Genomic DNA, 18,582 nt, shown 5'->3' on the forward strand with positions numbered 1-18,582 from the left:
AAAAAAAAAAAAGAATAAAGGCTCTTTATTACCAAATTTACCAAATTGCCAAGTTTACCAAATTACCAAAGTTACCAAAAGCATTATTTAAAAAAAAAATATGTCAAGAAAACTACATAGTGCCTAACACAGAGAAAGTCCTCAATGGCAGCAATAACAGGTACGGAATATATGCCAAAACCTGGAGTCTGGCTAAGACGGGTTATTAAAGCCCATCATCTATAAATCTAGTAATGCCCTCCAGTTTTCCCAATGCACTTCAGGAGAGATGGAAGCGCTTTTGTTGAAATGGGTCTCAACTGCTAGCCAATGGAGAAAAAGCTTTAAATGTAGTCATCATCAGTACATCTCAGAAGTATGTCAGTAAAGGCACTGTCCTGGATTAATCACCGAAAAGCTATGTGTGCATCTTATGTGACTCACTGCTGAGCATAATCCCCAAAATGGCATCCAGCACAGTTAGGGCACACAAGTGGCAAAAAGTACCAATACTCCTCACAAATAGCCACCCTTTGAGTTCAGCCAAAACCAGGGGCAACCAGAGAACATACATGACTCAGTGGGCTGACGACTGAGTCTCGCATTACAGCAAAGGACTAGATCTGTGGAACAAAAGGTCACATGGCTAGGTTCCTTTCTCTTCACAACTGCTCTGTAAAGGGCACCAGGCCCTGCCTGAGAAGGTCTGGGTCAGAGACACCACAGCCACCACGGCATTGATTTGTCAACAGGGAAGAAGCTGTGGCACTCGCCAATCCCAACCAGCTCACTTCACCCCTTTTTCCAGGTCCTTATCCAATTTCCTTTTCAGTACATTGTTCTTATCTTGCTCCTGTTTTTCTCTATACTAGATTGGAAAAGTCTGAGGACAGGCATGGTCTCGCCCTTTCTGTACAACTCCAAGGTCTCGGTCAAAACCAAGACCTTGGTAAAAACCAGTCACTCTGGCATGGTAACTGGTATATCCGTGCAGTAACTGTTACTCCAGCGTGGTAACTGGTACACCAGTGTGGTAACTGGTGTATCAGTGCGGTGACTGTTACTCCAGCGTGGTAACTGGTATTCCGCTCCTCTCCCTCCACCATGTGTCTGCTATAGCATTTGTGGGTGCCAGGAAGCACCATGACTAGCACTCACACATAATAATGCAGCCAGTCCCTTAGTCTAGGAACTCTGTACCTCAACACGGAGAAGTGGCAAACCTTCAGGACCCTTCCAGCCCTTTGACTAAAGGATATCCCAGAAGCAGGAATGTTGCGCCTTAGCCTATGTACCTGTGGCCGTTCATTGCTATGTAATAATCATTTGTGATCCACTGTCTCAACATGAAGTCACTCGTGTTAGGTGGCATTAAGCCCACCGTGCAACTGTTTACCCCTCACAGTGATAAGCAAAGACCAGTTGCAGTGGCTCACACCTGTAATTCCAATACTTCGCGAGGCCGAGGTGGGAGGACTGCTTGAGGCCACCAGGAGTTCAACATAGTGAGACCCTTCTCTACAAAAAAAAAAAAAAAAAATCTGGGTATGGGGTGGTGCACACCTGTAGTCCCACCTACTCAAGAGACTGAGGTGGGAGGATCCCTTGAGCCTAGGAGTTAGGGGCTGAAGTAAGCCATGATCGTGCCACTGCAATTCAGCCTGGGTGACAGAGCAAGACCTTGTCTCAAAAGAAAAGCAAACAATGATAAGCACATGTGTACTAGACTGGCAACTGAGATCGCAGTAAAATTGTTTTTCTTCAAAGTGATAAACATATGTCTAACAGAATAAGGTGGTGAGATAACAACACCTGCTGTGGCACAGGACCACCACCGATGGAAAATGGAGTCAAGAGCTGGCTGAGACCATGACACTGGGCAGACCTGTGGAGAATCATACACACAGCAAGGAGCTGATGACGTCTGGGGCGCCTTTGGAATCTTGGTCCATGAGAACTCTGAGGCCTCCTCCTAGCATGACAATTGCCGCCCAGAGGCTCTCTTGGAGAGGAACAGCCACTCCTCACTTACCAGCATCCAAGGGACTTCCAACCCACTTGAGGGTCCATCAGTGCTCCGAACTTCTGAGCCAACCCTGTGGTTCACTGTTCCCCTAATTAGTGCCTTTAATAACCACATTGTGAATGTTTAATTGATTGATTGTGTGTATGTGAATCTCTCAATAAATGGGGAATCTGAGCATTGCTAATTGGCCACTGAGTCACTGTGAAACATTCCCACTTCAGTGGAAGTTGGCATGCAGGGCAGTAACCTGATTAAAAATAACTATTAATATTAACATAATATTAATTACAAAATTCATTATTAATTTACTGGAAACTCCTCAGGAAGCCAATTTAAACAAAAAACTTCGATTCAATTAAAGGATCATAACTTAGTAACTCTTCTGATTCACTTTAATACTGTGTTACACATCTTTTATTGTTATTTTTTATTTTCTGTAGAGATGGGGTTTCCCTATGTTGAGGTCTCCCTATGTTAGAGGCTGATCTCAAACTCCTGGGCTCAAGCAATCTTCTCACCTCAGCCTCCCAAACTGCTGAAATTGCAGTATGAGCCACTGCACCCAGCCATGATTATACGTTAATACAAAGCAATGTGGACTTACCAGCACCCACAGAAGTCATACCATGGTTGGATCAACTTATAAAATCCATACAGTAATTAGGAGTTCCTGATGTGGAAGTAATATAACCCAAATGCACCCTGAAAATGGTCTTAGGGTACCTACATCTTCCTTACTTTGACTACGAGAGGATTAATTTTCATTTGAATAGGGGTTAAACTATCATTGATCACGCTGATTGAATTTCAAATGGCTTTCTGAATCAATTTTCCTTGACTGAATAATTTACAAAAATGTGTGTTGATTTTATAATAAAGCTTAAAATTTTTTATTTTATATTTCCTGAAGGCTTTTCTCCATTGTAACCATATCTCAATTAAACTTTTTGTAAAAGCCTTCAAAAAAAAAAGATCGGGAAGCACTATGCATTTAGATTGACAATGACTGTGAATAAGACAGTGCTGAGGAGGATGCTACTAACTAAACATCACATCATGTCTCAGTCAAGGTAACACAAGAGCTACAAAGGCAGCTTACCACTAACAAACAACATAAGAACTGCTTGCCTAAAAAGACACTTACCGGGCCAGGCACAGTGTTTCAGTCCTATAATCCCAGCACTTTGGAGGCTGAGGCATGTGGATCACTTGAGGTCAGGAGTGCAAGACCAGCCTGGCCAACATAGTAAAACCATGTCTCTACTAAAAAGAATACAAAAATTAGCCAGGCTTGCTGCCACGCACCTGTAGTCCCGGCTACTCAGGAGGCTGAGACAGGAGAATTATTTGAATGAGGGAGGTGGAGGTTGCAGTGAATCAAGATTGTGCCACTGCACTCCAGCCTGGGGGACAGAGCAAGACCCTGTCTCAAAAGAAAAAGACATATCACACAGAAGGATACATCTAAGGGAAAAAATTTTTTCTCCTTATATCCACTAAACAATAATTTTGTTTTGAATGGGGAGGGAGTAACTACAGTAAGTTCTCACTTAATGTCATTGATAGGTTCTTGGAAACTGGGGCTTTGAGCAAAATGACATAAAACAATACTAATTTTCCATGATTGGTCCATCAATCAGCAAGGTAATTGATATAAACAAGAGTTAAGTTCCACAAGGACATGAAACAATGTGTAAATTCCAAACAGACAGTAGCTCCAGTAGGGAACTGATTTTTTTTTTTTCCTCATCAACATGATAATGAAACAACAGTGAACAAAAGGCCATTATTTGGGGACCTGCTATATTACCATCACTCATATCATGTTTTAATATTTTTGCGTGTTCTTGTTCATGCACACTAACTGTCTCATTCCAGCAACCACCTCTAATGAGCTTTTCAAGAAATATAAACACTCTGGATGTGCTAGTAAGTTCTTACTTTTCATTTCTTCCCTATTGTTCTGAATATTAAATATTAAAAGTTATTCGACTACTGCCTGGAACTTAGTAAGCATTCAACCCAAGTTACCTGATATTACTATTGGGCTAAATAAGGAAAGGCAATTAAAATACAAACACTAGCATGACATTTCTTTCCCCCTTATGCAATGTTCTGATTGTATCTTTGCACTGAGACTACAACTTCCTTTGCCTTGGGTCTTATCTTTTTGCTTTCCTCCTAAAAGGCCACCATCCCTCAAGAAAGGACACTGCAGTGGCTCATGCCTGTAATCCCAGCACTTTGGGAGGCAGAGGCGGGCAGATCACGAGGTCAGGAATTTGAGACCAGCCTGATCAATACAGTGAAACCTCATCTCTACTAAAAATGCAAAAAATTAGCTGGGTGTGGTGGCACACGTCTGTAATCCCAGCTATTCAGTAGGCTGAGGCAGGAGAATCTCTTGAACCTGAGAGGTGGAGGTTGCAGTGAGCCGAGATTGTACCACTCTGGCCTAGGCAACAGAGTGAGACTCCATCTCAAAAAAAAAAAAAAAAAAAAAAGACACTGTTCTGAGACAGAGGCTGTTTTAACACACTGGCAAAGGTGGCAAACAGTAGGCACAAGCAGATGTAAAGGAAGACACTGGAACTAAGCGGATGCCTCAACATGACTTTTTCACTAGTCTCAGTCATGCTAGCACCAAGAACCAGCTTGGTGCTCAGCAGGCTTTAAACTCTGCCTTGTGGCTTCCCTGAAACATAGTCTGGACCAAACATAAAAGCTCCTTAAACCTGAGGTACTGGGTTCTTTAAACATGTCCTGGTAGCCGGGCGCAGTGGCTCACATCTGTAATCCCAGCACTTTGGGAGGCCAAGGTGGGTGGATCATCTCAGGTCAGGAGTTCGACACCAGCCTGGCCAACATAGTGAAACCCCGACTCTACAAAAAATACAAAAATTAGCCAGGTGTGGTGGCATACACCTGTAGTCCCAGCTACTTGGGAGGCTGAGGCAGGAGAATCACTTGAACTCCAGAGGCAGAGGTTGCAGTGAGCTGAGATGACGCCACTGCACTCCAGCCTGGGAGACCAAGTGAGGCTTCATCTCAAAATAAATAAATAAATAAAATAAAATTTAAAAAACTTTTAAAATGGAAAACATTTTTTGAAAAGAAGATGCTTGCACACCTCCTTATGGCCAGAGTGTCTTCCCTATTTCAACAGTCCTTTTTCCCCCTTGAAAAATCCTTTTCGGGCCAGGCGCGGTGGCTCACGCCTATAATCCCAGCACTTTGGGAGGCCAAGGTGAGCAGATTACGAGGTCAGGAGATTGAGACCATCCTGGCCAGCATGGTGAAACCCTGTCTCTATTAAAAATTTTTAAAATTAGCCGGGCGAGGTGGCGGGCGCCTGTAGTCCCAGCTACTCGGGAGGCTGAGGCAGGAGAATGGCGTGAACCCGGGAGGCAGAGCTTGCAGTGAGCAGAGATCGCGTCACTGCACTCCAGCCTGGGCGACAGCGCGAGACTCCATCTCAAAAAAAAAGAAAAATCTTAATAAAGTCTCTCCTTACTAAAAAACTAAAAATAAAAAACTGATATTCAGGTCTCTTCCCCAGACCAATTAAATTGATCCTTGGGGGTAGACCTGGAAACAGTCTTTTCAAGTTCCTGAGGAGATTCTATTATACAAGCAGGGCTGAAAAAAGCACCTACTCAGCAGGTCCTCTGGAGCTGGGGATAGGGCAGTTCCTTGTGACATGCCTGGGCAGTGAAGGGGCATAGACAGGGTAGTGGATTCTATGTAGGCAACCAACTAGGCCCTACATAGTTTCCTGTTTAAATATCTACCACACAAAGAACCTGGTGAGATGGTTCACAGAAAGATAAGTATATGTCTCCCTTAAACATGTTAAAAACGTTCAACTGGTCAGGGACAGTGGCTCACACGTGTAATCCCAGCCAGCACTTTGGGAGGCTGAGGTGGGTGGATCACCTGAGGTCGGGAGTTCAAGACCAGCCCGGCCAACATGGAGAAACTCTGTCTCTACTAAAAATACAAAATTAGCCAGGTGAGGTGGCACATGCCTGTAATCCCAGCTACTTGGGAGGTTGAGGCAGAAGAACTGCTTGAACCCGGGAGGCTGAGGTTGTGGTGGGCTGAGATCACACCACTGCACTCCAGCCCGGGCAATAAGAGCGAAACTCCGTCTCAAAAAACAAAACAAAAAAAGAATGTTCAACCGCACTCACAGGGAAGCTACCATTTAAAACCACACTAAAATACTATTTCTCATATATTGGATTGGAAAAAGTCCCAAAGTTTGACAATACACTCCCTTAGCTAGGCTTTGGGATGAAGGCACCTTCTGTATTACCAGCGGTGGGACTGTAAACTAGAATAATGTCTATGGAAGAAAATGTGGAAATATCTACCTATATAGATCTCTATTACTCTATATTAACACAGGTGTGGTGGCTCATGCTTATAATCCCAGCACTCTGGAAGGCCGAGGAAGCACTTGAGTCCAGGAGTTTAAGACCAGCCTGGGCAACATGGCAAAACCCCATCTCTACAAAAAATACAGTAAACAGCCAGGCATAGTGGCATACATCTATAGTTCCAGCTACTAAAGAGGCTGAGGCAGGAGTATCATTTAAGCCCTGAGGACTGAGGCCCCAGTGAGCCGAGGTCATGCCACTGCACTCCAGCCTATGTAACAGAGCCAGACCCTTCTTAAAAAAAAAATATATATATATATACACACACACATATATATGTACACACACACACATACACATATATATATATATACACACAGACATACACAAAATGGTAGCTACCTACTAAGTAGAATCCGTCTGCTAACAGAAATGACAAATGCAGGTACCCTTTAGCCCAGTGCCCCGACTTTTAGGAATCTCTCCCACAGCTATAAGGTTATCTCTGAAGCACTGTTTATAATAGCTAAAGACTGCAAACACTCCAAAAGTCCAGAAAGGGAACTGGTTGGAAAACCAATTATACTTCTAAGATAGTGGAATTCAATGCAGCCATAAAAAGAAGGAAGAGATACATATTCCAATATGGGGAGATCCTGAGGATCTATTAAGGGAAAAACAAAAAAGAGGTACAGAACAGTATACACTGTATGCTATCTTTTGTGTAATAAATATATATTTGCTTGTATTTGCAAAAAAGAACACTGGAAGGATGAAAAATAATAATAATAATACAAAAAATGCTTTCCAGAGGAGTAGGAGAAGGAAAAGGATAGAGTGGCAGAGGCGTAAGGAAGCTTCGGAAAATGCACATTTGTACTGTATTTTTGTAGTTTAAATTAGAAAATGTATTATCTACTCAAAAGTGTTCAATTTAGGCCGAGCACAGTGACTCACACCTGTAATCCCAGCACCTTGGGAGGCCAAGACAGGCGGATCACCTGAGGTCAGGAGTTCAAAACCAGCCTGGCCAACATGGTGAAACCCGGTCTCTACTAAAAATACAAAAACTAGCCAGATGTGGTGGTGGGTGCCTGTAATCCCACCTACTCGAATGGCTGAGGCAGGAGAACTGCTTGAACCCAGGTGGCAGAGGTTGCGGTAATCCAAGATTGCGCCATTGCACCCCAGCCTGGGCAACAGAGCAAGGCTATATCTCAAAAAAACAAAACAAAAAAATGTTCAATTTAATTTTAAAATAAATCTTAAAACTGCCACAAAGCTTGTAGGGCAATATACAGATTTTTTAAAATTATAAATAATTTTATAATTATAAAATTTCCTAACAGTATAAAATTATAAATCGTAAGAGCATACATAAAGTATGTTTGTTACACACCAAAACACCCAACTACCAAAGGGTAAGAATATTCAATAGAGGCTGGGCGCAGTGGCTCACACCTGTAATCGCAGCACTTTGGGAGGCTGAAGTGGGTAGATCACTTGAGGCCAGGAGTTCGAGACCAACATAGCCAATATGGCTAAACTCTGTTTCTACTAAAAATACAAAAATTAGTCAGGTTTGGTGGCACATGCCTGTGATCCCATTACTCAGGAGGCTGAGGCAGGAGAATTGCTCGAACCTGGCAGAGATTGAAGTGAGCCAAGATCTTGCCACTGCACTCCAGCCTGGGTGACTGAGTGAGACTCTGTCTAAAAAAAAAAAAAAAAAAAAAGAATAAGAATACTCAATTGAGTATTAAAAACGTACCTCAAAATTGTGAAAAAATTAAAACTTTGATTAAATTCTAAAACTAGACCACACTCATTTCAATTATGCAATTGTTTCCAAACTGCATCTTCAAAAAGTAATGTTTTCATTTTTTGATACAGTCTATCTTCAAAAGTAATGTTCCCAATTGAAAAACACTCAAGCTGTCAAGAGACACTTGATTTCAACCACAGTTCTAAAACTATTCAGCAATGTAACCCTAAAAACACTACTACCCTGAAGCACAAGTTTTCCTACTGAAAGAAAGGAATAATGACTATCCTACCTATACCACAGACCTCCCAAAAAAAGTATATGAAAGTGCTTTACAGCCAGGCACAGTGGTGCATGCCTGTACTCACAGCTACCTGGGAGGCAGAGGCAGGAGAATCACCTAAGCCCAGGAATTCAAGACCATCCTGAGCAATACTGAGACCCTGCTACAAGAAAAGAAAATTTTTTTAACTTTACACATCCACAAGAGACACTCTTTGCAACTTAGGATGCTGCAGAATCATCAATAAAACAATAAATTACTATACGATACTGAAGAAGTAGAAACTGCAAACATTTATGCTGAATCTATTCACTACCAGGGCAAATCTGGGAGCTATTTGTTTTGACTAAACTCTTCATACTGGATTGGCTGCCTTCCTTTCTCTACAAGTGAATATGCCAAAACTAAACTCTATTCAAGTGAAGGTTCCAATCAGTTTAGATATTACTGTAAATTCAGCCCCTAGTAACTCACGATCTGTACAGGAAGCAAACCAACCCAAGACACAACTAAGCCAAAGAGCAACCAAGACAGGCATCCTCAGATTACGGCCCCATCCTCTTATTCTCATATAAAAATATCTCTATTAAAAAACACTCCCCTTCTTTGTTTAGCAATTCTATTTCTTGTTTTCTACCTCTCAAGAATGAAATCTGAAGGAATTCTCTACTTTTTAAGATTTCCCAATTTCATCCCTCATTGCTAATACCAATTAACCTAGCGACACTTGAGGAACAAGTCACGCTCCTGGCAGAAATTCAGTACTCTTAAAGGAGGAGTTTAAAGATCATGCTAGCCTTTGCTCCTCTAAGAACAGATGGACACAGTAAAAAAAAAAAAAAAAAAACCTGTGCCTGTAACGTGAGCTTCACATACACATCCTAAAATGAGTGGGATCCATCAGACCCCTGGGATTTGACCACAAGCTGGGGAAAAGGTTCGTAACCAGAAGATGGTAACAGGAACAATATTCCCACTACAGCAGTATCCCAAGTGGATAGAACAAATTATGGCAGCGTCGGAAACCTGGAGAAAGGAATGAGGACTTAAGAAGCAGCTGTTAGTCACTTCCAGGAGAAAAATTAAATACACAGAGAAAATGAGTCCACCAGATTTGGGGAGGGGTCACAAGCAGCCACTGACATAAAAAAAGATGAAAACCAAACTATTATAGATAAAGGGTACTGCTGGCTCCACCAGGGGTCTCTCTATTGCTTAACAAAGATCAGATTGAGTAAATGTCCCCTTTCCTCAGCCAGTTCCCTGGACCCACTCTACACTGTTTATTCAAGCCATAACCATTCCTCCAAGCAGATGGCCAATGGTGGTCCTCAGGAATATAAATTAGACACAAAGAGCCTTTTGTTGCCTATGTTGTTCCTGGCTCTATTACACCAGACTGACACAGTACCTGATACAGAACAGGCACTGAGTACTTGTTCAATGCCTGAACCTGCCAAACAAGTAGATTCAACTGCGTATTCACTGAGTAGCTAGTCTGTTAAAAAAAATACTGTTCGATCCATGAAAATGTATAAACATGGTCTCCACTATCAAGGGACAAGTACTGAGTGTCAAAGAACAATTGGAAAAAAAAAAAGAACAGAGAAAGGCGAATTGGAAAGCAGCAGCAGGTATTCTGAAAGTTGAAAATCTGAAACAGTTGACAGGAATCATGTAGCCTTTATCATTAACAGAAAAAAAAAAAAAGTCTCCCAAAATGGCATTCTTTCATCAGTAAGAATTTTTTATATTCTATTATTCATTTCTAGGATCAAAGAAACCTATAGATTTAGTGCAATCAGAGAAGAAAATCCTTAAGGGTATTTCTGATTGGGTATGGAAGCTGATAAAACCCACTCTAAAATGTATATGGAATACAAAGAAGCAAGCCAAGACAATATTGAAGAACAAAACAAGAGGCCTATTCTACCAGGCATTAAGATTGATTTTAAAGCTCAGTAATACATTGTAATACTGGTGCAAGGACAGACAAAGGCAACAAATTAATGGTAAGGACTTCCCCGGCAGATCCACACATACATGTATATCTGATTTACACAGCAGTAGATGTTCTTTTCAATTAAAGAGCTAGGTCATTATGAAGGAAAAAATGAACCTTCACCCATCACAGAAAAAACAATTCCAGGTGAACTATAAACGTAAGATGTAAAAGAGTGAAACTTCTTTGTGACCTTAGGGTAGACACAAAGATTTCTTACACAGACCACAAAAAAAGTACTAACCACAAAAGATTAAATTAGACTAAGTCAAAATTAAGGTTTATCAAAGACACCATTAAGAGAGTGAGAAAGCAGCCCAGTGCGGTGGCTCATGTCTATAATCCCGGCATTTTGGGAGGCCAAGGTGGGCGAATCACCTGAGGTTAGGAGTTCAAAACCAGCCTGGCCAACATGGTGAAACCCCTTCTCTACTAAAAATACAAAAGCTAGCTGGGCGTGTTGGTGGGCACTTGTAATCCCAGCTACTCAGGGGACTGAGGCAGGAGAATCTCTTGAACCCGGGAGGCGGGGGTTGCAGTAAGCTGAGATCCCACCACTGTAATCCAGGCTGAGTGACACTGCAACACCCCGTCTCAAAAAAAAAAAAAAAAAGGGAGAGTGAAAAAGCACAAAGTCTATAATTATATAAATAGAGTGAAAAGGCGAACCACAAAGTGTAAGAAGATAGTCATAATAAATACATTCAACAAAAGATCTGTATTGAGAGAACACAGGGCAGGCACGGGGTAGTAGCTCATGCCTATAATCCCAGCACTTTGGGAGGCCAAGGTGGGCCGATGGCTTGAGCTCAGGAGTTCGAGACCAGCCTGGGTGACACAGTAAAACCCCAACTCTACAAAAAAATACCAAAATTAACCAGAAGTGGTGGCGCACACCTATAGTCCCAGCTACACAGGAGGATGAAGTTGGAGGACCGCTTGAGCCCAGGAGGTCAAGGTTGCAGTGAGCTGAGACTATGCCACTGCACTCCAGCCTGGGCAACGGAATGAGACTCTGCCTCAAACAATGAAGAAAAAAAAAAAGGAGAGAATATATAAATAACTCCTAAAAATCAATGAGGAACAAACATAAATAGAAAAATGGACAAAAGAGGTGAACTAGCAAGAGATACATAGGTACACAAATATTTCAAATGGCCAGTAAACATATGAAAAGGTGCTTACCTTCATGAGTCATCAAAGAAGGGCAAATTAAGGCTGGGAGATAATACTGCACAACTACCTGCAAGGCTCACATTTAAAAGTCTGGCCGGAGGCTGGGCGCAGTGGCTCACGCCTGTTAATCCCAGCACTTTGGGAGGCTGAGGCAGGCAGATCACCTGAGGTCAGGAGTTTGAGACCAGCCTGACCAACGTGGAGAAACTCCGTCTCTACCGAAAACACAAAATGAGCTCGGTATGGTGGCACATGCCCACAATCCCAGCTAAAGGGGAGGCTGAGGCAGGGGAATCACTTGAACCAGGAGATGGAGGTTGCAGGTGAGCCAAGATTGCGCCATTGCACTCCAGCCTGGGCAACAAGAGCAAAACTCCGTCTCAAAGAAAAAAAAAAAGTCTTGCGGGGCGCTATAGCTCACGCCTGTAATCCCAGCACTTTGGGGGGCTGAGACAGGTGGATCACTTGAGGTCAGAAGTTCGAGACCCACCTGGCCAACATGATGAAAACCCATCTACTAAAAATATATAAAAAAAAAAAAATAGCCTGGTGCGGTGGTGCATGCCTGTAGTCCCAGCTACACAGGAGGCTGAGGCAGGAGAATTGCTTGAACCCAGGAGGCAGAGGTTGCAGTGAGCCGAGATCATGCCACTGCACTCCAGCCTGGGCGACAAGAGTGAGACTCCGTCTCAAAAAAATAAAAAGAAAAAAAGTTATGCAGAATTGAACTTCTGCTTCTGTCCATAATGCAGTAAAAGTGGTATTAGACATCCTTTTGTCCTAAGCAATTGTACGGCTGAATAAAATATTTGAGATGACTGTTTTCAGGCATTAAGACGACAGGCTGTGACCCTTGAGGAAAGAGAAAAACGTAAGGTCAGTTGCATGTTGCCTCCAACTTCCTGCCTGGGGCACCTTCCCAAACACAGTGCAGGGAGATGAAACCTAAACTGATAGCAGCCATCTCTGTGAACTGAGGAAGCAAAGACTTGGATTTGAGGATGCTGAAGCAGGTAGAATTTGTATGGCAAGAANTCTCAAAAAAATAAAAGAAAAAAAGTTATGCAGAATTGAACTTCTGCTTCTGTCCATAATGCAGTAAAAGTGGTATTAGACATCCTTTTGTCCTAAGCAATTGTACGGCTGAATAAAATATTTGAGATGACTGTTTTCAGGCATTAAGACGACAGGCTGTGACCCTTGAGGAAAGAGAAAACGTAAGGTCAGTTGCATGTTGCCTCCAACTTCCTGCCTGGGGCACCTTCCCAAACACAGTGCAGGGAGATGAAACCTAAACTGATAGCAGCCATCTCTGTGAACTGAGGAAGCAAAGACTTGGATTTGAGGATGCTGAAGCAGGTAGAATTTGTATGGCAAGAAATCTGAGAGAAGATGAGGGCCGGGGTGGGGTAATAGAACATAGAGGTAGGCAGAAGATGGTGGGAGGCATCCTATGGGTCCATGGCTTCCAGATTCTATAAAGTTTAGCAGACAGCAGTGGCTGTGAGGCTGAGAACTGCACAGACACAGAGGTTTCACAGTGCTGGAAGACATTCAAGTACCAGTTCATCCAGGGTGGAGAGACTTTGCTGAGCACTTGTCATTTTGTTTTGATCCCAAAAAGGCCAAGCATTAAGTCTAAAGACTACCCTCTATTGTAAGGGCCGGATGTCTGGACCGAGGATAAATCTATACTAACAAAACATAAAACCAAACCTGGCAGGGTCAAACGAACTTAACAACCAGTAACTTACAGTAATTTAAGTAACTACAGTAACCTAACGACTTATCAAAACAAAATGAAAACTTATTTAAAGAAAGATAACAAGATAGAGAATCCCTACAATATAACACCCACATGTCTGGCATACAATCAAAATTATTTAACATGCAAAAATGCAGGAAAATCTGACTTATACTATGCAGAAAAAGCAATCAATAAAAACAGACCCCAAGATGACTCAGATATTTAAATTGGCAGGTACGGTCTTTATTACAAATACCTTCTAGGATCTAGAGGAAAAGATAGGCCTAATGAATGAAAACATGGTGAATCTCAGCAGAAAAACACAAACTATGAAAAAAAAAAAAAAAAAAAAACAGGCCAGGTGCCATGGCTCACGCCTATAATCCCAGCACTTTAGGAGGCCGAGGCAGACATACCACCAGGTCAGGAGATTGAAATCATCCTGGCTAACACGGTGAAACCCCATCTCTACTAAAAAAAAAAAAAATACCAAAAAATTAGCTGGGCGTGGTGGTGGGCACCTGTAGTCCCACCTACTCGGGAGGCTGAGGCAGGAGAATGGCATGAACCCAGGAGGCAGAGTTTGTAGTGAGCAGAGATCACTCCACTGCACTCCAGGCCTGGGCAACAGAGCGAGACCCCGTCTCAAAAAAAAAAAAAAAAAAAAAAAACCAGCCAGGCACAGTGGCTCACACCTGTAATCCCAGCACTTTGGGAGGCCTAGAAGGGCAGATTGCTTGAGCCCAGGAGTTCAAGACCAGCCTGGGTAACATGGTGAAACCCCATCTCTACAAAAAAAAAAAAAAAAAAAAAAAAATCAGCTGGACGTGGTGGCGCATGCCCACAGTCCCAGCTACTCAGGAGGCTCAGGTGGGAGAACAGTTTGAGCCTGGGAAACGGAGGTTGCAGTGAGCTAAGATTGCCACTGCACTCCAGCCTGAGTGACAGAGATCTTGTCTCCAGAAAACAAACAAAAAAAGAGGCAAAAACTGACAGAATATTTATAGTTATATTTTCATTCTAAATATTGTTTATTTTCTAAATATTGTACCTTTTCTTTTTCTTCATTAGTCTTACCAGAAGTGTGCCTAGATCAATACTATTTTTCAAAGTTAGCTTTTAGTTTTATTGATCATTTCCATTCTTAATTTGTTTTTATTTTTATTATTCTCTTCTGTGTACTGTGGGATTACTTTGGTTCTCTGGCTTCTTGAGTTACATGCTTAGTTCTCTTGTACTTTTTCAGTCTTTCCTGTTTTCTAATAAATGCTTTTTTTTTTTTTTTTTTGAGACAGAGTCTCACTCTGTCGCCCAGGCTGGAGTGCAATGGCACTATCTCGGCTCACTGCAACCTCCACCTGCCAGAGAATCAAGCGATTCTCCTGCCTCAGCCTCCCAAGTAGCTGGGATTATAGGCACCTGCCACCACGCCCAGCTAATTTTTGCATTTTTAGTAGAGGCAGGGTTTCATCATCTTGGCCCAGGCTGGTCTTGAACTCCTGACCTTATGATTCACCCGCTCAGCCTCCCAAAGTGCTGGGATTACAGGTGTGAGCCACTGCACCCAGCCGAATAAATGCTTTTAAGACTAAAAGAGGCCGGGCGCGGTGGCTCAAGCCTGTAATCCCAGCACTTTGGGAGGCCGAGACGGGCGAATCACGAGGTCAGGAGTTCGAGACCATCCTGGCTAACACGGTGAAACCCCGTCTCTACTAAAAAATACAAAAAGCTAGCCGGGCGAGGTGGCTGGCGCCTGTAGTCCCAGCTACTCGGGAGGCTGAGGCTGGAGAATGGCGTAAACCCGGGAGGCGGAGCTTGCAGTGAGCTGAAATCCGGCCACTGCACTCCAGGCCGGGCGACAGAGCGAGACTCCGTCTCAAAAAAAAAAAAAAGACTAAAAGAAGTGATAGAATTAAAGGAAAAAATAAACAAATATATCATTATAGCTGTTGATCTTCAGCATCACTCTCAGTAAAAAAGAGAGATACTGCCCCCCAAAAAACTTCAGCAAAGCTATAGATGAAATATGTAAAAAATAAAAAGTAAGAATACAGAAGATGTTAAACAAAAGCATGAAACAACTTGGTTTATAGAAAACTACATGCAACAACACATACTCTTTTCAAGTACAAATGGAACATTCGCTAAGACAGGTTATATGCTGGGCCATAAAATTAGTCTCAGTAAATGTCAGAAGACTGAAATTTTACAGAGGATGTTCTCTGACCACAATGAAATTAAATTAGAAACCAAGATATCTAGAATTCCCAAATATGTGGAAATCAAACACTTTGATAATGACACATGAAAACTTATGTGACAGAGCTAACACAGTGTTTAGAAGGAAATACACAGCTTTAAATGCTTATGTTGGACAACCAAGGTTTGGAATCAATCTAAATTTCTACTTTAAGAAGCCAGAAAAAAAGAACAAATTAAACCCAAAGTAGGCTGGGTGCAAGTGGCTCATGCTATAATCCCAGCGCCTTGGGAGGCCAAGGCAGGAGGATCGCTTGAAGCCAGGAGTTTGAGACCATCCTGGGCAACATAGCGAGACCCCATCTCTAAAAACAAACAAAAAAAATTTTAAGTAAAAGAAAGAAAATAAAGAGCAGAAATCAATAAAATGGAAACAACTGAGAAAGTTAACAAATTTTTTTGAAAAGATTAATAAAATTGGTAAACCTTCAGCAAAACTAACTGAAAAGGTGTGTGTGACAGAGAAAGAGAGAAAAAACACAAATTACAAATATGAGGAACGGAAAAGTCACCACAGACCCTACAGACATTAAAAGGATAACAAGGGAATATTACAAACAAAAACAGGGGAAACTAATCGATGGTGCTGAAACGTAAGACTCTGAGGAGGAGGAAGGCAGGAGTGAAACTGGAAGAGGGCACAAGGTTTTCTGGGGTGTGCTCATAATTTTCTACTTCTTGAGCAAGATAGTGGAACATGGAGGATTCATTTTGTGATCATGCATCAAGCTGTACATTTACAATTTGTGCCCCTTTCTGTATGCATATTATATATATATTTTAAACTGTTTAAAAATCAGGTTGCACAAGGGGGCTCAATCCTGTAATCTTAACACTTTGGGAGGTTGAGGCAGGAGTATCCCCTGAGCCCAGAAGTTCAAGACCAGCTTGGACACCATGGCAAGACTCTGTCTCTATAAAAATATTTATTTTAATTAGCCAGGGTGATAGTGCACACCTGTGGTCCCAGCTACTCGAGAGGCTGAGGTGGGAGTACTGTCTGAGTCCAGGAAGAGGTCAAGGTTGTAGCAAGCTTGAACTCCTGGGCTCAGGCAATCACATCACTGACTCCAGTCTGGGAGACAGAGTGAGACTGTCGCAAAACAAACAAAAACACACACACACAAAAACAAACAAACAAAAAAAACACCATACACAAGTTCCACCAACAGATGGACAAAATTTGGTGTCTATATGTATACACACACACACACACAATAGGATACTATTCAGCCTTAAAAAACAAGGAAATTCCGGCCGAGCGCGGTGGCTCACGCCTGTAATCCCAGCACTTTGGGAGGCCGAGGCAGGCGGATCACAAGGTCAGGAGATTGAGACCATCCTGGCTAAGACGGTGAAATCCCATCTCTACTGAAAATACAAAAAATTAGCCGGGTGTGGCGGTGTGTGCCTGTAGTCCCAGCTGCTGGGGAGGCTGAGGCAGAATGGCATGAACCCGGGAGGCGGAACTTGCAGTGAGCCGAGATTGCGACACTGCACTCCAGCCTGGGCAAGAGAGCGAGACTCCGTCTCCAAAAAGAAAAAGAAGGAAATTCCGATACATGCAACAACAGATGCACCTTTAAAACATGCTACGTGAGGCCGGGTGCGGTGGCTCATGCCTGTAATCCCCGCACTTTGGGAGGCCAAGGCAGGCAGATCACCTGAGGTCAGGAGTTCAAGACCAGCCTAACCAATATGGAGAAATCCCGACTCTACTAAAAACACAAAATTAGCCGGATGTGGTGGCACATGCCTATAATCCTAGCTACTTGGGAGGGTGAGGCAGGAGAATCACTTGAACTCCGGGAGGAGGAGGTTGCAGTGAGCCGAGATGGCGCCATTGCACTCCAGCCTGGGCAACAAGAGTGAAATTCCGTCCCCCCCAAAAAAAAATGCTAAGTGAAAGAAGCCAGATACAAAAGGGCAAATATTGTATTATAATAGCTATATGAAGTCCTAGAATGAGCAAATTCATAGAGAGAAAAAGCATAAAAGTGGTTACCAAGAGGTGGGGAAAGAGGGAGATGGGATATTATTTTTTAACGGTTATAGAGTTTCTACTTAGGATGATGAAAAAGTTCTGAAAATGGATAGTGGTGATGATTGCATCCCTGTGAATATACTTAATGCCACTGAATTACACACCTAAACACGTTAAAATGGTAATTTTCGTGTATATTTTACCCAATAAAAAAATAAACACAGAAAGGAGATGACAAAGGGAACCTTATCATCTGAAAAGCGTTGCAATACGATGTACACGTTGTGCTGCCACTGTGGCTCTAAGGCCTATCACCTTCCAAAGTCTACCTGCGGCAAATGTGGCTACCCCACCAAGCGCAAGAGGAAGTATGACTGGAGTGCCAAGGCTAAAAGACTAAAGGCCACTGGGACCAAATGAGGCACCTAAAAAATGTACACCGCAGATTCAGGCACGGATTTCCATAAAGGAACAACACCTAAACCCAAGAGGGCAGCTGCAGCAGCCAGTTCATCTCAAGAATTGCCTTTTTTTTTTTTTTTTAAATTAAAAGACAGGGTTTCGCTCTGTCGCCCAGGCTGGAGTGCAGTGGCACAATCCCAGGTAGCTCGGATCACAGGTGTACATCATCACGCCTGGCTAATTTTTAAGTAGAGACGGGTTTTCACCATGTTAGCCAGGCTGGTCTCAAACTCCTCAGCTCAAGTGATCCGCCCACCTTGGCCTCCTAAAGTGCTGGGATTACAGGCATGAGCCACAGAGCCCAGCCAAGAATTTCAATAAACGTAGCTTCACAATTAATGTTCTGGTTCATAAAATACAAAATAAATAAATAAAATAAACATATGTAAGTTTATTCATTGGGAAAGAAACCCTGGAACTAGATAAAAAGTCCTAGGATACATAAGAAAATAAGTTAACTATTTGAGAACTTTCATTCCTTATAAGTGAATAAAAGTTTAATTTCTCATTTATTCCA

The 18,582-nt window shown here is 42.5% G+C and overlaps 1 protein-coding gene and 1 pseudogene across 1 annotated transcript in view; one reads left to right on the top strand and one right to left on the bottom strand.

Annotated features, from left to right (window-relative positions):
* Positions 1–18,582, bottom strand: part of ABL1 (ABL proto-oncogene 1, non-receptor tyrosine kinase) — a 195,772-nt gene that overhangs the window by 163,532 nt on the left and 13,658 nt on the right. The gene's annotated exons all lie outside the window — the stretch shown is intronic.
* On the top strand, positions 17,527–18,275 carry LOC108513944 (60S ribosomal protein L37 pseudogene; annotated as a pseudogene).

The sequence above is a fragment of the Rhinopithecus bieti genome, unplaced genomic scaffold (genome assembly GCF_001698545.2).
Source record: "Rhinopithecus bieti isolate Rb0 unplaced genomic scaffold, ASM169854v2 scaffold_31823, whole genome shotgun sequence".
Lineage (NCBI taxonomy): Eukaryota > Metazoa > Chordata > Mammalia > Primates > Cercopithecidae > Rhinopithecus > Rhinopithecus bieti.